The 18,052-nt window shown below is 45.4% G+C and overlaps 1 protein-coding gene across 1 annotated transcript in view; it reads left to right on the forward strand.

Annotated features, from left to right (window-relative positions):
- Positions 1-600: 600 nt before the first annotated feature.
- LRRC8D (leucine rich repeat containing 8 VRAC subunit D) overlaps positions 601-18,052 on the forward strand; it is a 119,953-nt gene continuing 102,501 nt past the window's right edge. The window contains exon 1 of the mRNA XM_054721314.1: positions 601-620. The gene's annotated coding sequence lies outside the window, so the exon portion shown is untranslated. The remainder of the gene's footprint in view (positions 621-18,052) is intronic.

Consider the following 18,052-nt stretch of genomic DNA (forward strand, 5'->3'; position numbering starts at 1 on the left):
CTATCACCCCCTTCTCTCCGGGGCTTTTCCTGAAACCCTAGACCACCACGCTTGAGTGGCTCACCATCTCAGAACTCACACCTTCCCGAGGACCTGTTCACATCTGGCGTAGAATGCTTATGAACATTTTAGGTGCTGAATTAATGTTGATTGAACATTCACTGACATGAAGACATTTTGGTAGAAGACTTCCCATTGTTCACAGAAATGCATGGATTCAGATAAGAGGAGATACCGAGTATTGGGCTGGAACCATTTGTCTTGTTAAAATCTAACAATTCCCCCCCCCCCCCCGCCCACTTTATTTCTTGACCCCTGCTCCTCCCACTCACACACACAAAAAAAAAGACTGCAAATATGTGTACTTTGATCTCACAACAAAAACAAGAGGGAAAACTATCAGGTTGGAAAACACCTCTTAGCAGAGGTCAAGCTTTCTTCATCTGCCTGCTTCAGATACAAGACGTTTTTGGCAGAAAAGGAATGGGGGGGGGGGGGGGAAGAGTAGACTCAGATGACAAGAATTGACTCTCCAATATATCATTATTAGAAGAGACAGAACAAATGAGGCTGGGAAGCTATTCGTGCCAAGACAAAGTTGTGTGTGCCCCGCATCCTAGGTAAGTACTTTCTCCTTAGGGTTGGAAGCCGCTTACAGGATTTTTATGCAAATTTCCCCCTATTTCATTGCATTTCTCCCCAAGTCTGAATATGGGCGGTTTCGTCACCGGCTAGACCTAGGAATGGGAGGGGCGAAGGTTCCCGACCTTTTCTCGCTCCCCCCCCCCCCCCCCCCCCCCGCCCTCATGACAGCGGCAGCCGGGAACCAGGTCCTGCCCCGGTGGGCGTCTGGACAGCATTTCTGCGACATCGATCACGGCTGCCGCTCCCGCCCGCCCCAGGCACCTGCTCGGCGTCCAGCGGCCTCCCGCCGCCAGTCCCCGACCCCGGGCTCCCGCCCCGCCACACACCTCTGCCCGGTCAGCCCACCCGCCGGGCTGCGGAAGCGCCGGACCCTCGGAAGGCGCGACGGAGCCCCAGGGGCCAGCGCTCGCAATCACATGGAGGCCCGCGCCCGCCCCATTGGCTGCGGCCGAGCCAGTGGCGGCGCTCGCCGGCTGCGGTTGGCCCCGGAGCAGCAGCGCCTGCACGGACCCGGAGTCCATGTTACGCTTTGTCTAATTCCCCCCGTTACAGAGTCATGTGCTGCTGCTCCGCTCGCCGCCGCTGCCGCCGCCCGAGGTGCCCCGGCTCCTCCGCCGCGCTTCCAGGTGGCCGCCGCGGGCGGGGCCGCGGGAGTAGGGTCCAGGGCGCCGCGCGCCTCCGCCGCGTCCCGGTGCAGCGCCCGCCGCAGGTGATGCCGCCACCTCCCGCCTCCGCCTAAGCCGGGCTCGGCGGCCGAGCTGCCCGGGCTGTCCCCCAAGGTGGGTGCGCCCCTCTCCCGGGCCGGGACCCGGCTGCGCAGGTGGGAGCCGCGCCCGAGCGCGCCGGCGCGACGCAGGCGTCCTGCCCCCGACGCCGCGGCCCGAGCGGAGGCTGCGGCCGCGAACTCGCAGCGAGGGGGCGAGAAGGGGCGCAGCGGACGGCGAGCGGGGCCGGGCCGGGCTCCCGCCTCTGACCCCCTCGGGCCCGGAAGATCGCTCCGCTTTGGGCAACTGTAGTGGCGGGCGCCGCGGGCGCCTGGGCCGCGGGCGGTGGGCCCTGCGGGAGGAGAGGCCGTGCAGCCTCCCTCCGGCTCCTCCGGGCGCGCGCTCCTCTCGCCTCCCTCCGCCCAGTCGGAAGGGCGGGGACACCCGGGTGCGGCTCCGCCGATTCCTCCCGGAGGTGGGTGTTTGGGTCTGGCCTGGCTGGCCGGGTGCTCCGAAGGTGAGCCCTTGAACTTCTCCAGAAACGCCTCCCCGTTTTCTCCCCGCGCCGGGTGGGCTGGGAAGTGAGGCCGCGCCCCGCCCCCGGCGCGGGGCGGAGGGAACGGGAGGCGCGCAGGTGCACCCAGCCCGCTGCGGGCCATCTCCGGGTTGGGTACCGGTAAAATCCGCTTCCAGCTTGTTTCGAAGCGTGGGCACTTGGGAGCGGGACTTGTGCAGGAATCCGGTCCGGGGGCTTGGGAAGGAGTAGGGCCGGGGGATGGTTGCCCAGCGAACCGTCACCTCCGCTTACTGGAGGGTAGAGAGGGGCCTTCCTCTTTCTGGGGTCCTTTCCTTGGAGTGTCTCTTACGGATGAAGAAATAAGGTTTTGGTTTCTTAAAAAGCCGGCCGCAGTGGAGAAAAGCTGCCACAGGTCGAGGGAAGGAAGGTAGGTCCCTGTTGGAGAGGGGAGGTCGGGGGTGGCGTCCCACCCGGTACACACTTGGGGGTGCGTGGTGTGTGTGTGTGTGGCTGTGGCAGAAGGTGGGAAGGTAGGGTTTCCCGAAAGAAAAAGCACGAAGATGAGAGGGAGGGTTCTCCCAGGAGGTAAACAGAGACGTAGGGACTAGGTGTTGGGAAGTCCTAGCCCATGGTGGGGCCCGCTCGTTCCCATACATGGCTCCCTTCAGCTTGGCAGATCCCTTCTTGAGTTTGAGAAATAATTTCTTGTTGGGCAAGGAAAGCGATTAGGACATACTTTGAAAGAGACACAGGAGTCAAGAGATGGCCGACGTCTGGAAACTTTCCTCAGCGGCTTTGATAAGAACATGCCATTCAGTCGGCGTTTATTGAGCACCTACTATGTGTTGCGCGCTGGGCGCTGGGAGAGGCTGGGACCGGTAGGGAATTCCTGTCCGCAGCAATGGTGAGCGCTCTTTCCCTCATAAACAACCAAAGGGCACTTCCAGGTGCCAGGAATCACTGTGATTCAGGCCTTCCCCGCTAAAGCTTCTGGGGCCTCTGAGTCTTACAAACTTGTGGGAAGAATCCTGGACCATAACCGGTACACGGGGTCTTCAGAGAACATTTGTATACACAGTTTATAAACACTTGACCAAACACCATCAGCTAGGACAGGATGAGAGTTGTCGCCTCTGTGTTTGACATTAAAAATGCAAGAGCAAGATAGGAAAGATCCTGAGGTGAAAGAGGTAGTTAAAATACAGATCTGGCAAAGCTTGATTTGGAGCGGTTGGTCTCCCTAGGTTTTTTGGGAGCCGCCCAGAAAGTGATTATTAGTTAGTCCATGGAGCTGGAGGGGGGAAATTCACAATCATGAATTGACATGGTTTATTTATATATTTAAACATTTCATCTTAGATTTTTCTACTTTGCTTTGAAGTGTGGGTGTGTATGTACTTTCTTGATTAAAACTTAACACCTCAGAAGGCTGGAGAGAAAACTGACCTTAAGTGACTATTCCCCCAGTGTGTTCCATTATGATGAAACAGTAAAAGTATTGAGCCATGTTCATATCTTTTTCTCCCCACCAAGGTTTCCAGAATTATATAAATAAACGCCAACAAAAAAAACTTGGTCAAAACTTGGCCTTTTTCCCTTAACTTTTACATTGTACAGAGCTTTTTTATTATTATTAATTTTAGAAAATTTTGATGTGTTTGGTATGTTGCAATAGCTAAATTGTTTTGGTAGTTGTATTTTGGAAATTAGACTTGGTCCCGTCTCAGGAGTGTAGGTAAATTGGCAGTGGCTATGAAAAAATAGTTTCATCAAAACTGTACTTATGGCCTGGCTGGCCTGGCTGGGTGGTTGAGCCTCGACCTATGAACCAGGAGGTCGTGGTTTCATTCCTGGTCAGGGCACATGTCCGGGTTGTGAGCTCGATCCCCAGTAGGGGGCGTGCAGGAGGCAGCCAATCAATGATTCTCTCTCATCATTCATGTTTCTGTCTCTCCCTCTCCCTTCTTCTCTGAAATCAATAAAAATATATTAAGAAAAAAAAAACAACACTGTAGCCCTAACCGGTTTGGCTCAGTGGATAGAGCATCGGCCTGCAGACTGAAGGGTCCCAGGTTCGATTCTGGTCAAGGGCATGTACCTTGGTTGCGGGCACATCACCAGTAGGGGGTGTGCAGGAGGCAGCTGATCAATGTTTCTCTCTCATTGATGTTTCTAACTCTTTATCCCTCTCCCTTCCTCTCTGTAAAAAATCAATAAAATAAATATTTAAAAAAAAACTGTACTCATGATCATATGTTCTTAAAATGGTATTTGGTAAGGGTTTCACATATAATGGGAGCTGCTCTTTGACGTCTAAGAACGGCAGTCCATATTTATTGAGTACCAGCAGGAAGCAGAGAACCAGAGTGGGTGCTGCGATGCCTTAACAAGGAAGGAGAGGATTCTTGAACTGATAGAGGGCAGGTAAGAGGTGCACGTGAGGATGCCACCAGAAGGAAACGTTGCCTTTGTCTAGAAGGTCCAGGAATACTGAAAGTGGAAATGGTGTTTGGAGCCGGATGGAAGTGCTGTGTGTGTGGGAGAAGCAGGAAGGAACACCCATTAGGGGAAGCTTTGAGATCTGTCATAGGTCAAAAATAGTAAATAGGTTTGCTGGCTGGAGCCGAGAACATGACTAATGAAGGAAGGTAGAAAGAATCTCGTTAGTGGAAAACTTGAGCCACCAGACAGTGGTGTTAATCATTTGCCTCAAGAAGAGTGGTTCTCAACGAGGGGTGGTTTCGGCTCCCTGCAGACATTTGGCAGTGTCTGAAGACATTTTTTGCTTGTCAGAGCTGAGAGGCAGGTGCTACTGACATCTAGTGGGTAGAGGCCAGGGATCCTGCTAAACATCCTGCAATGCCCAGGTTATTGCCCCACAACAGAATTATCCTGTCTAAATTGTCAGTAGTTCCAGGGTTGAGAAACCCTGAGCAAGAGAGTGAACAGAAAGGCCACTGTGAAGTGAAGTTACATCTCAGAATAGGCCTTGAAGGGAAAGGCCTTCCTGACATGTGGGGAAAACGGGGGTTAGAAAGCCAATCTAGGAAACCTCTGCTGTGCTGAGGCCTGATGTGATTAGGATCTAGGCAAATCCTAAGAAGCAAAGGGCATTCTTGAGATCATGGCAGGTGAGCCAGCAGGGCAGTATATATAATATTGGGTAAGTGGGACTGGAATTTTAGAGATCCTGATCTAACTTTAGTACATTTTTACACTCGCTAGGCAGCCTCTGTTTAAACTCCCCAAGGAACAGGGAACTTTGTTAAGTGACTTCACTTAACATCTTCAATAGATTATGCAACTCTAAGCGAAACATTATACACTGAGTGGCCAGATTATTATGATCTCTGAATGCATAATAATCTGGCCACTCAGTGTATATCCTATATAATAAAAGGCTAATATGCAAATTGTCCCCTCGGCCAGGAGTTCAACCAGCAGGAAGGCCGGCCAGCCGCCCATGTCCCCTCCCCTTGGCCAAGCTGGCCGGACCCCACCCATGCACGAATTCATGCACCAGGCCTCATATATATATATATATATATATATATATATATACACACACACACACATATATATACACACACACACATACACTGATACACTGAATGGCCAGATTATTATGTGTTCAGAGTTCATCATAATCTGGCCACTCAGTGTATAATGAAGCTTGTTTTATCATAGGCTAATTGATATAAACAAGATTTTAAAGTTCCTACAGTATCTCATCAGTGTTGTAACAAAATGACTTCGAATGAAACAATGTTACATGAGGTCCTGCTATACTTTTGAAGGCATGCCATTGTATCTTTGGACTGTATATGTTTATTATTTGAGCTGAAGACTGCCTCCTTGAAACTTCCATCCATTGATTCTATTCCTCTGGAACTATGCACTTCCACAGAACAGGGCTTTCAGTGCACAAAGACAGTATGATGTCTCCCTCCCTCTAATTATTTTTTCTCAATGCAAAATAGTCCCAACTCTTTTCACAGTCCTGGGTGGGACATGGTTTCTAGGTGTCTTCTCAGTCTGTCAATGTCTCTTGGAGAGTAATGGTTGTCTGGAATTGAATATGGTAATTGAGAAGGGATCTGGTCAGCCAACAGTACAGTAGAACAGCTGTTTCCTGACACCAAAGCATAATCATCTACTTAGTGCAGCTTAAGGTCAAAACACTGCCTTAAAAAAAACAAAGAACAAACGTAGTATGTAGCACAGACTCATGTAGGTTCTGGACAGTAAACACTCCAGATATTTGTTGTAGGAGTTGATCCATCCTGTATTCATTGGGCAGATTTTTTGTGTGTAAAGTTGAGTGGAAGTCTTGGTTTGTTTGTTTTTGTCCCCTGTTCAGTGTTATCCTGTTTATTGTTGTCTGGTCTTTGGGTCCTTTGAGATTTTTAAAATCTTGATTCTGTCTTCTAATCATGAGAGAGGATAGAGGATGACTTTGCCAAAAGCTTTGTTGTCACTAATATTAATACTGCATGAAACCTAGTAGTTTGTACTGCAGTCCTATTTGAGAGCTGGGGTGCTGAGTGATAGAAGTGAATTCCAGGGGTTGGTAGTCCTTAGTTAATGGGCTTCTGAGAAACCTGTGTTCGTGGTCATGCTCCATTGCATTTAGTTCTTGCTCATGTTTGCACCTGAGGTGCCCTTTTGAAATTATTTGAGTCTGTTGCAAGCTTCTGAAATCTGTACTCCATCCTCTGGGGTTTTTGTAATTCTGTTAAGAGAATTTTTAATGTTGTGTGCACATCTGAAGCTTGCCAGATCAGTTGCTTTTGAAATTTGTGAAGAAGCAAACAGGATAACTGGTACTGGCAACAACCATGCATGAATTTGGTTCCCACTCAGGCTAAGGTTTTTTGGTGTTTGTTTTTTTTTTTTTTCCTTTTCTTTTTGCTAGTATGCCCGAAATACTTAGTTAGTGACAGCTTTACATTTGAAGAAGGAGAAAGGATTTGGGCTTAGAAACCAGCCATTTTTCAGAACTAGGCTTTAGCTTGTCATTGGTATAAATTTCATACTTATCAGATTTCACTGAGAAGATATTAGGAAATTGCCATTCTCAGATGTCTTTGGAAGCAGACAGGTCAGAAATCCTAGGTGACTCAGTGCCAAGTTCTTCAAATGTTCTCGATTTCTCCAACAAACTAGATTTAAATAAACTTCTTGGTTCAGGTGGCAGCCATCCAATAGTGTTGAGAGTGCTAGAACAGAATTCCAGATCTCGGCCAGTGTGTGCAGTGTGTTGTCTGTCCAAATGGTACAGTGTGCCTACTCTCACCTCTGCGCTGTCTGTATCCTCTGGCAACGAAGGATATTATTATGAGAAGAAGGGGTGTTTTGTGACTGTATGAGACATTTTTTGGGGGGGAAATATTTGAAAACTTTTAGATATTGTTCTTTTATACTTTCAGAGGTTGAATCAGAGTTGAAGTCACCTTGGGATTAAGGATGCAGTGTATCATTTTGAATAAAAAGAATTTTATAGATGGGAAGGATCAACACTTGGATTTTATAGATGAGAAAATCGAGGCACAGGGAGGTGATGTGATTACCTACAGCTACACTTGTGACAGAGTAAGCATTTGACTTTATCTACCTTAAAGACCACAAACAAAGATTTCTGAGGATAAAGATTTCCCTTCTGCTTAGACCTGTGTAAACAGTGGGGTCCCTCGGGTCTTATTTACATAATTGCTCCAAAAGAAGGAGTCCACAGTGGAATTCCTAGGTTTACAGATGACAGTAAGCTCTTGTGAATTATGAAATATCTAACCAATGGGGATTTATTCCAAGGAAACCATTACTAGGATATGTTAGTAATCAAATTTGCAGGTGAGTTTCTTTGTGGGCAAATATGAGGTCAGGTATTAAGGGGGAAATTATGGAACTGTCATAGATGGTGTTTTGGTGGGCAAACCCAGGAAAAGCCTTCAAAAATACTTTCAAAATGTTGGCCCATTTGCAATTACAAAGGATGAGAAATGCTAAGCTTCATTAAAAAGATTTTGGAGCCCTGACCGGTTTGGCTCAGTAGATAGAGCGTCGGCCTGCGGACTGAAGGGTCCCAGGTTCGGTTCCGGTCGGGGGCATGTGCCTTGGTTGCGGGCGCGTTCCCAGTGGGGGTTGTGCAGGAGGCAGCTGATCGATGTTTCTCTCTCATTGATGTTTCTAACTCTCTATCCCTCTCCCTTCCTCTCTATAAAAAATCAATAAAATATATTTAAATAAATAAATAATTAATTAAATTTAAAAAAAGATTTTGGAAACACAGTCTTAATTGAGTTTCCACTGTGCTTTTTTCAAAGCCTGGGCACATGGCTTTAGGAAAGACACCAGCACTGGCATGACCTATGTAATGGTTCCCAGGAAGCGGACATTCGGCTAGAATCTACAATCCATTCTAGGAGGCTCCATGAGAATAGGCCTTGCCCGTTTGTTTTTCTGGTAAAAATATTAGGATTCCTAGCATCTGGAAAGAAGATAGCTGGGAGGAGATGTTATCGAAGCCCATGAAACCACTAGGGTAGAGACAGAGGAAATCGGGATTATTTACCTATGTGGTATTTCAGTTGCCTGCTTCCTATCTGTGTTGTTCTCCACTGGTTTCCTGGTGTCCCACCTATGGCTGGCCCTCCTGCCGGGATGCATGAAGAGGTGTACCTTAAAGCTTTATAAGACCTAAATTCAGGATGAATGCAAGAAAATATGGTACTAGTTTTTCTTTTCATTTTCTAATTAAATTTAGTAGGGTGACATTGGTCAACAAGAACATACAGGTTTCAGGCATGGGTTTTTCTATGTTACAAAATCTGTACATTGCACTGTGTGCCCACCACTCAAAGTCAGATCTCCTGTCATCATATGGTACCAGTTTTTCTTAACCCTGATTGGCAGCAGAATCAGTGTGGGGAATACATAGTTTCCACCTGAAGTTGGGAAACCTCCAGTGTGGCGAGCCGATTTGAGTTACAGGTGGATTTTTGATTGCAGGAGTGACCAATACCTCTAACCCCTCCGTCGTTCCAGGGTCAACTGCATTTTAAAGTTACATGAGCCCAGCCCCTATTGAATCAGAATGCCTGGGAGTGGAGTTTCAGTTTGAAAGGAGCTCTCCCCACCCCCAATAGATTCTGATGTGCAGCCAAAACTGAAAACCACTATCTTACTTAATTGTACACAAAGGCTGGGTACCGGCTGAAGACACCTTTAAAAAGGTTTCGAAACAGTAGTAGTTTTCAGTTGGTTATTAAGACAAGCAAGGAGCTTTAAAGACACATCTGTATCCTTGGAAGGGATGACCAAGATAGAAGATGCTCCACAGTGTGGCCCTCGGTGCCCCATGAGACACTGCATCCTGGTCTGGATGCCATGATGGGGCCAATTCACAGTTTTTGTTTTTGTTTTTTTAAAGATTTTTATTGATTTCAGAGAGGGAGGGAGAGATAGAAACATCAGTGATGAGAGAGAATCATGGATCAGCTGCCTCCTGGCATGCCCCACACTGGGGCTCGAGCCTGCAACCTGGGCATGTGCCCTGACCGGAAATCGAACTGTGACCTCCTGGTTCATAGGTCGACGCTCAACCACTGAGCAACACCGGCCAGGCCACAGTTCATTTTTAAGCTGTGCTGATGGCAACTGCACCAAACTGTGCAAAACTAAAAAGACAATATACAGCAAGCTTTTCAGTTTTTAGTGCTAAGTTTATTCGGTATAAAGAGACTTTTAGAAATAATCTTGGGTTGTCCTTTGTACTTTGAGGTGTTAATATGTATTTTTTTCCTTTTACGAAAGGGTGGTGATAGTTTGCTTTTTGGTGTCATTCTTTAGTCACCTAAAACCTGGGAATTTTATGACAGTCTTCCTTTTGAAGTTTTACTGGTCAGTGAAATCAGAAGTCTGGCCACTGCTCCTGCTCTGAGGTGTTGAAGATGTCTGTGTCCTCCTCTTGACACCTGCTGTTGGGGCAGGCTCACCAATATCGATGTTAGCCTCCATTATGAACATTTCATTTCTTAAAAATGTTTTGACTTCCCTTCTCTGCTTGCTGGTAATAGTTAGGAACACTGCCAGAGAAGGCTTCCGTTCCCCAGCAACCCATAAATCCCATTGCTAAATCTCAGCATCGACAGATCACCAACACTGCAATGAATTCTGGCAGAGCGGGGCGGAGAAGGAATGCGAGGAGGACCGCGCTTCTCTCTGAGGGATGTTGACCACCAGAAGCTGCCTCTCCAGGTCTCACACAGGGAGACAGGACACATTCATGCCCACCACCTTGGGTGGGAAAGCCATCAGCCAAAATTCTCTCACTGATTGTCCCCAGCCCAGCTCTGAGAAATGTTTGAAAATTCAAATTCTTTGGAAAATGGCCTCCATGATGCTTTCAGTAGCACTCTACAGAATAAGCTTTTGAAATTAGTTTGTTAACGGATATAAAAACTAATTTAAAACTCAACTGGTCGAGATGTAATTGAACAATTTATGGGATACCCAAGGTTAATAATAACTACTTATTAGACATTTACTGATTGTCCAAACCTGTGCCCTAGAATTTAGTCCTCAAAACAATCCTGAGTGGAAGATGGGCTTATTCCCACTTTACAGATGAGGTTGTTGAGGCTTGAGAGAGAGGTTATGTGATCTGCAAACAAACAAACAAACAAAACCACAGAAGGTAGGTTTTAAAACTAGTCTTATTTATTTCAAAATCAATTTTAATCTGTATTCTCATTTCTTTTAGATTTCTATGTATTCATTTTATAGTACCTATTAATATTTTTGTTGAAAAGAGTTAGAGAATCAGACTTTGAGGTGTAAAGGGACCTCACAGCTCATGTAGTCTGTGCTCTTCACTTGTAGATCAGATCTGGAACGTGGGGAAGAGGAGAACGGGAGTGGCACACAGGTCTCCAAGCTTGTGTTCCTGTCAGCACACATTGGTTTTAGAAAATACCAACCCGCTGGTAAAACCCCTGGAGTGAAAGTTCACCCTAGAATTGAGAGGGTAATTTTAAATCACTTGTTTTTGTGTTTTCTCTGGCCCTATTCTCTGTTAACAGTAATTGGTGGTAGAATGCCAGTAGCGCCCTCCTCCTAATTAGGTTTGTTCTTACGGTAACTACTGTACATAAATTTATAAATATGTAGCTAACAGGCTAGTATTTGTTAGGGGTTATGTCCAAATGCTTGCTGAGTAGATGCTCTATCAAAGATATGCATTCAAGACAATCATTCATGTCCTCTAAGTAAAGAATGAATTAATAGCCTCATATCTATATATCTTATACTTATAGTCTGTTGTATTTATAGGTGTATTATGCTCAACTATAATCATTTCATTGAAGTGAATTCATTCTGTTACAGTTTTTTTGGTTATGAAACATTTTTGTTTTTGCTTAGTTCTAAGTTGTTTTTCTTATAAATTATTTGTACCTGGAAAATTCTGTACCAAGCAAAAACTTTATAATTACGTCTGTAATTTTGGTACTAACCAAAGACAGAGAAAGATAGAATTGGAAACTAGCTAATGGCCCTCGGGGGTCTCAGGCAAATACCAAACACTGCCTGAAGTGGGCCTCATGGGAACTGGACCTCAGGTAAGATGATCTGTGGCAGCTGGCACTCAACCTCAGGGTGGGGTGATCAGGAGGGAATGGGGGCGGGCCTGTGCTGAACAGGTCCTGTCTAAAGAGGGCCCTTTAGCAGATCTATTCAGCAGCCAATTGTTACCATATGGGAATGTGGGTCAGTCTTACCAGATCTTCCGATTTTTTTACTATAACCCAGAAATCTGAATTATGACATAAACATCTGATTTTACAAGATTGGCTACTCAACACTTTAAATCTTTCCTGCAGACCAAACAGAATAGCTTTGTGGGCTGGATACAGCCTGTGGGCTTTGGTCCTTAGAGAGAGCCCTTTAGTGGCCAGGCAAATGGAAGCATAGGATTTGAATAAAAGCACAATAGCAATTTTTAAGTTGAAACAAATCAAAACTTGATTTTATTATTTCGTGCCCTCCTCTCACCCCTATACCTCGCCCAATCCGAAAGCCCCATACTTGTAATGGTAACAGTTTCTGCCCTTTACATTTGGTATGTTATGTCTGGAGTGGCTGCATTTGAAGGGCTTGTCTTGCCTGAGGAGTAATATTTTCCAGTGAATATATGTAGAGTACTAGAGGCCTGGTGCACGGTGTGGGGATTGTGCTGAAACCGGCTCTCCAACATCCCCCGAGGGGTCCCTGATTGCGAGAGGGCGCAGACCAGGTGAAGGGACCCCACCGGGCCTCTAGTATGCATATAAGATCTTTGGTTAATCTCTTCCTACCCCCTTCCCCCCTTCCCTCTGAGATTCATTAGTCTGTTCCATGTTTCCATGCCTGTGTGTTGAGCATCTTCCCCCTGGTGGTCAGTGCATGTCATGGCTTCTGGTTGAAAGGTTGCTTAGGCTTTTATATATACAGATAATAATAAAGCATCTAGCAGAAAATGATAGGAGGGAAGGGGATAGGTGGGCCCGGTGGTAGAGAATGAAGGGTAAGTGCCACTTGGAGGTGAAGAAGTAGATCATTTACCCAGAAGATAAAGGAAAAGGAAGATTTATTTGTATCTTAAAGTTGATTTGGGAGAGAACAAAGAGGAGTCCTTACATAGGGAAAATTGTGACCCGATAAATATTTAGAAATAGTGCAGAATCCATGTGGGTAGGCAGAGCGCTATTATTTTGCCATTCCTAGTGCGTGTATGTTAATTTGTGTTGTGGCTTCTGCAAAAGGAGAATTGGAATGCAAAGGAAGGGAAAGAGTTTAGGTCAGAAAAGAGAATATAGAGTAAGGAAAAGAAGAGAGGACTGTAGAACAGCTGATATAAAAATGAACCAAGAAAGCTGGAAAATGTTTGTAAAAAATTGGCCAACACTCATCTCACCCTCCTTCCCCAAACCACTGCATCGTCTGCAGGGGTATGCATGGCAGCCCCCAGCTCCCTGATGGCTCTGACACCGGCTTGTGGAGGGCTGGTGTGTGGGTGCCACTGGGAGCAGCCCGCACCCTCCTTTGTGTCCCTTTGTGTGACGTTAGTGGCAGCATGCTGCATCTGTCCTGCAGGGCACACTGCTTGGAGAACAGTGCAGGCTGAGTTTGAGCCGCTCTCCATGGCTGGGTGCCCTGTGCAGGGCACACCCTCACGTCTGTAGCTTTGGGATCCTGCTCGTGCTCCTGTCTTTAGTTATACCTACTCTTCTGTGAAAAATCCTTCCATCGTTTAATTGTAATTGTACATGCAAAGAGAAGAAAGATGGTATCTTAGCAGATCTCTATTACTGGCTGAGTCTAGACTCCTAGCCTGACATTTTTAAAAGGCATTTTTCTCTTAATTAACCCAAGTATAGCACATTGTTCCTGGAATCTCTGCATTTTCTGAGAAAGAAACCTTTTGATTCATCGTCAGGTTTTATTCCAGGCCTCAGGACTGTCATTCCTGCATGATCTGAACCCCGTCTTTCTCAGCTGGTGTAACTTTACATTGTTAACACTTTGGTTGCTTTCGGAATAAAAACTGCATTTTAAAAATGTGCCCCCGCGTTAGTTTAATGCAATAAGTGTCTTTGTTCTTTCTCATGATGGAAGCTGGTTTGTGGTATTGAGAGAATGGGTACAGTTTTGCCTGCACTGTTGCTGGGAGGAAGAAAAATTCTTCAAATTCCACTGTTTGTTCTTCTAGGGACTGGAGTCCACAGATGGAAATCCTGGAAGATCCTATCAGGAAGTGAACCTTGTAAATAATCTTTGTGCTGGTTTGGGGCACTATGGATTAACACATTGTACAAGAAGTCTTCTTTAACCTTCTTACAAAACGTACTTTAAAAGGAGCACACGTAGAGACTAATCTGGAAATAATACTAGGAAGCACTTACGTAGAACTCACACGTGCCTGGCACTTTATGTGCTGGGAGCGCTTTACACGTATTAGCTCATTTACTCCCCACAACAGCCTATTTTGTAGCAGAGGACACCGAGGCTCTGGCCCCCAGTCGGGCTGCCCTTGCCCATCACTGAGCAGCCTAGGAACTCAAGGCTGTGGTTGGAACCCAAAGCTCAGAATGTGGACTTTTTAGGACTGGTTTATTGCCTCTTGTACTCGCTCAGAACAAGAACCTTCTTTGCTTTCCACATCACCTCAGCTTGAAACTCAGGGTGAGGGTTTGATTTTTTTAAAAAGAGAAAATTAGGCTCCTTTTCTAATACCTCCTCCCCAAACCAAACAAACAAAATTGTCAGGAAACAATTTCCATCTAGGAACAGAAAGCCAGAGCATCTTTGTGGAACACCATACTAAAATGCTGGACTGAAAATTCTCAGGGCTGCAGTTGGGGTCTTGTTGCTGTGACAACCCTCACTCTTGGCACCAGAATTGTTTTTAAGAGCACAAACACTATGTTACTTTTACCTTTACAGCTAGTGGATTCACTGAGCTGCTGTGAGAATGCTTTAAAAATTGCTTTCCACAGTGAAATATAGGGCCGTGGGAAGGATCAAGGATTTGGAGCTCAGAGGACTTGAATTCTGGTCCTGGTGCTTTCTTCTGCTGACCTTGACCTTGGGTTTCATCCCCTGTAATCATGGCAACACGATTGGTTTGGTGAGGATAAGAAACTTCGATATGACAGTAGTTCATTAACAGTGGCCTGTGTGTGTGAGTGGGTGCGCCCACGTGTCCTGTGTGAGTCCTGGAAGTCATTTTCTGTGGGTGAGTGGTGAGGGGAATGCTTGGGAGGAGTCTGCATGCATCGGAACTTCTTCCCTTTCCTGTTCTCTCCTTACCTGTATTATAGTGTGGATGATAGTGTGGGTGTTGACTCAATTTCTGGCCCAGACTCCTTTTCCTTGGTTTTCCCCCCTCCTACTTTGGGCTTGCCTCCAGTTTGCCTACAAAGTGCTGTTTGTTGTAAGGGTGAAGCAGGCGATTCTCTGGGCAGCGACACTGTGGCTGCAGGCAGTTACTGTAGTTCAAAGCCAAGAGCCAAGCTGGAGTAGGAGGGGCACCGACGGAGCTTGTTCCTTAGAATATTGTACATTGATTTTTTTGAAGGAAAGAAAGGGAGTGAGAGATGACTTTTCAATAGAAATATTATGAAAGGCCCTTCAAAACAGAACAAAGCTGGGTAAAGAGAAAGGGCTTTAAGAAATCACTGTTTATTACTTTGGAAGCAAATGTGCTCTCTCTCTCTTGTGAAAGCAAACGATTTTTGAGCACTTACTATGTCTTGCAATGCATTCTGGTAGGATAGGAAACAAAAGTTAATAATAAATAATAACAGCAGCTACCATTTTGGTGCATTGCAAAGGTGGTCTGCTTTGGGCCAAACACTTCTTGTGTTAGGTCTTCATATCAGTCATGAAGGTAGGCATCATTTTTTTTTTTTTTTGTCTCATTTCAAAGATTACACAATTGAGGCTCAGTGTGTTCAAGTTAACCTCACAGGGGTTACCATGTTAGTAACTGGAAAACGAAACTTTGAACCTAGGCCTGTCTCTCATCCACAGTATGGGAGATGAATGAGTTACACCCCTGTTTTCAGGGGGAGAATAGCGTGTAAACAGCTTAGCATAATTCAGGGCAGCATGCAGCATATGCTGTAATTCCTGCATGAGCTCAATTTTTTGGGCATTTGCTCAAAGGAAGAGGAGAATGGTTTTGACTGGAAAGATCAGAGAAGGTTTCACAAAGAACAATAACTAGAGCAGGCCCTTGAAGTATGAGAAAGATGGAGGCTGAGCGAGGTGAGGGAACGTTGGGTCAGGAAAGCATGGACACATAAAAGATGTATGTAATGTGTTTGGGGAACTGTGGTGTGACAGAGTGAGGGATGTGGGAGGGAAGGAGGGCAGAAGAGTAGTTTGGGTCATATTACAGAGGGCCTGGAGTGTCCTGCTAAGGAATTTGGACTTCATTCCATTGCCTTTGAAGGTTATCCCATTAAAGGTTCTTGAGAAGGGAAATCATTTGCTCTAGTCTCTGACTTCAGTAATTCTGGTGGTCATAAAGAAAGGAATAGAATGTCTGTAGTGGAGGTTCCTCAACTGGCCTGCACCTTAGGATTGCTTGGGGGTTTCATAAATGTACAGATTTTGAACCCTGCCCCTTACCGTCCCCCCACCCCCAGTGATTGTGATGCTTGTAGATCTGGGTGGGGTCTGAGAAACAGAGTTTATTTATTTTATTTTATTTTTTTTTAATGTTTTTATTGATTTCAGAGAGGAAGAGAGAGATAGAAACATCAATGGTGAGAGAGAATCATTGATTGGCTGCCTTCTGCAGGCCCCACACTGGGGATCAAACCCGCAACCCGGGCGTGTGCCCTGACCGTGAATTAACTGTGACTTCCTGGTTCATGCTCAATCACTGAGCCACACCTGCCAGGCGAGAAACAGTGTTTAAAAGGCCCTGCAGGTAATTCTGAGCTCAGCCAGATGCGGGCATAGGTCTTTTAGGCGTTAGGACATTGGGGCAAAGGGTCTCTGGGCTGAGGTTAATTTTTGTTGGTCATTGTGTGGATGTTTTTAAACCATGGAAAGGGGCCAATAATCAAACCTTTGGGAAGGTGTCTATTTAAGCTTTATGGTTTGCTTTTTATTCTCTATACATATTAATCTCAGAGCATAGTCGTTTTCACATAAAGTTTCCCATTCATAATCTAGAATGTTGTTTGGCTCTAATTATTATGCCTTTGTGCTAACTTTCCTTTTTCTGTTATTCTTTATTTAGAAGGAAATGGACTATATAAGATTCCCTTGGTGACTGTCACTTCATTGACAGTCTGTCTTGGAGCCTGGACTCTGGAGTTCACTGCCTGGGGCATGGTGGCTCCAGGGCTACATAGTTTAGCTCTGGAGTCTCTTAGGAGTTGCATGAAATGATGCTCACTTGTACATTTCCTGGGACCCAGCATGAGTTTAGGCCATTTCTTGAGTTCTAAATCAGCTACTGACTTTATAAGTATAATTTTTTGCTGGGAAGGCAAACAGTTCTACCAAGGGAGAAGTGATTTCTCAACATTAAAGAAATTAGAAATTATAATTTATGCTTAAAAAAATAACATTAGTCCAAATTTTAGCTCTCTCCTCTCTTCCTTCTCCGCTGTTCTTTATCCTGTCGTGTGTTCCCAAACCATTCTCATGACCTTCTGCCTGTGAGGCATATTTGTAGTGGGGCCAGATTATACACACACCATTGACTCTTTCATCTGACCTCTAAATTCAGCCTTTGAGCCCCCTCATTTCTCTGAGTTTTGCTAACAAAGTGTTCTTGTTGAAAGAAATATTATTTCCCATGGAACTTTACTAATGGCATGTAGAAAAATAATAGGATCATGTTTTTTTTTTTAATATGTATTTTTTTTTATTGATTTCAGAGAGAAAGGGAGGAGAGAGAGGTGGGAACATCAAATGATGAGAGAGAATCACTGATCAACTGCCTCCTGCACATCCCCCACTGGGGATCGAGCCCGCAACCCGGGCATGTGCCCTGGCCCGGAATCGAACCCTGATCTGATTCATAGGTCAATGCTCAACCACCGAGACACACCGGCTCGACAGGATCATGCTTTTTGAAGTTCAGACCCAAGGTCCTAAAATTTTCAATATATGCAATGTGCTGTTGCTTCCTTTACTATTGGGCATCTTAGCTAGCCCCTCCCTGAAAATTAAAGGGAGCCAAAAATGAAACTGAACTTCTTGTTTTCCCTCACCTCTGCTAATTGAGGTTGTTTCTCCCTCATTTGCCCTTTTCATACCTCCCAAATTAATGTTTTGTGCAAATTGGATTATAACAGCATGAATAATTTCTAAGTTACTGTTGAATACAGATTGAATATACTGATCTGTTCCTTGTGCTTTTCTTCACATACTAGTATATATATTCGGTGTTTTTATTTTTATTTTTATTTCTTATTTTTGTTAATCCTCACCTGAGGATATTTTTTTCCATTGATTTTTTTTTCCATTGATTTTTTTTTTTTTAGAGAGAGTGGAGGAAGAGGGAGAGACAGAGAGAAGCATCAGTGTCAGAGAGACACATCCATTGATTGCCTCCCACACGTGCCCAGACCTGGGCTTGGTATGGCGCCTGCAACCGAGGTATGTGCCCTTGACCAGAATTGAA

This window comes from Eptesicus fuscus, chromosome 9 (assembly GCF_027574615.1).
Source record: "Eptesicus fuscus isolate TK198812 chromosome 9, DD_ASM_mEF_20220401, whole genome shotgun sequence".
Lineage (NCBI taxonomy): Eukaryota > Metazoa > Chordata > Mammalia > Chiroptera > Vespertilionidae > Eptesicus > Eptesicus fuscus.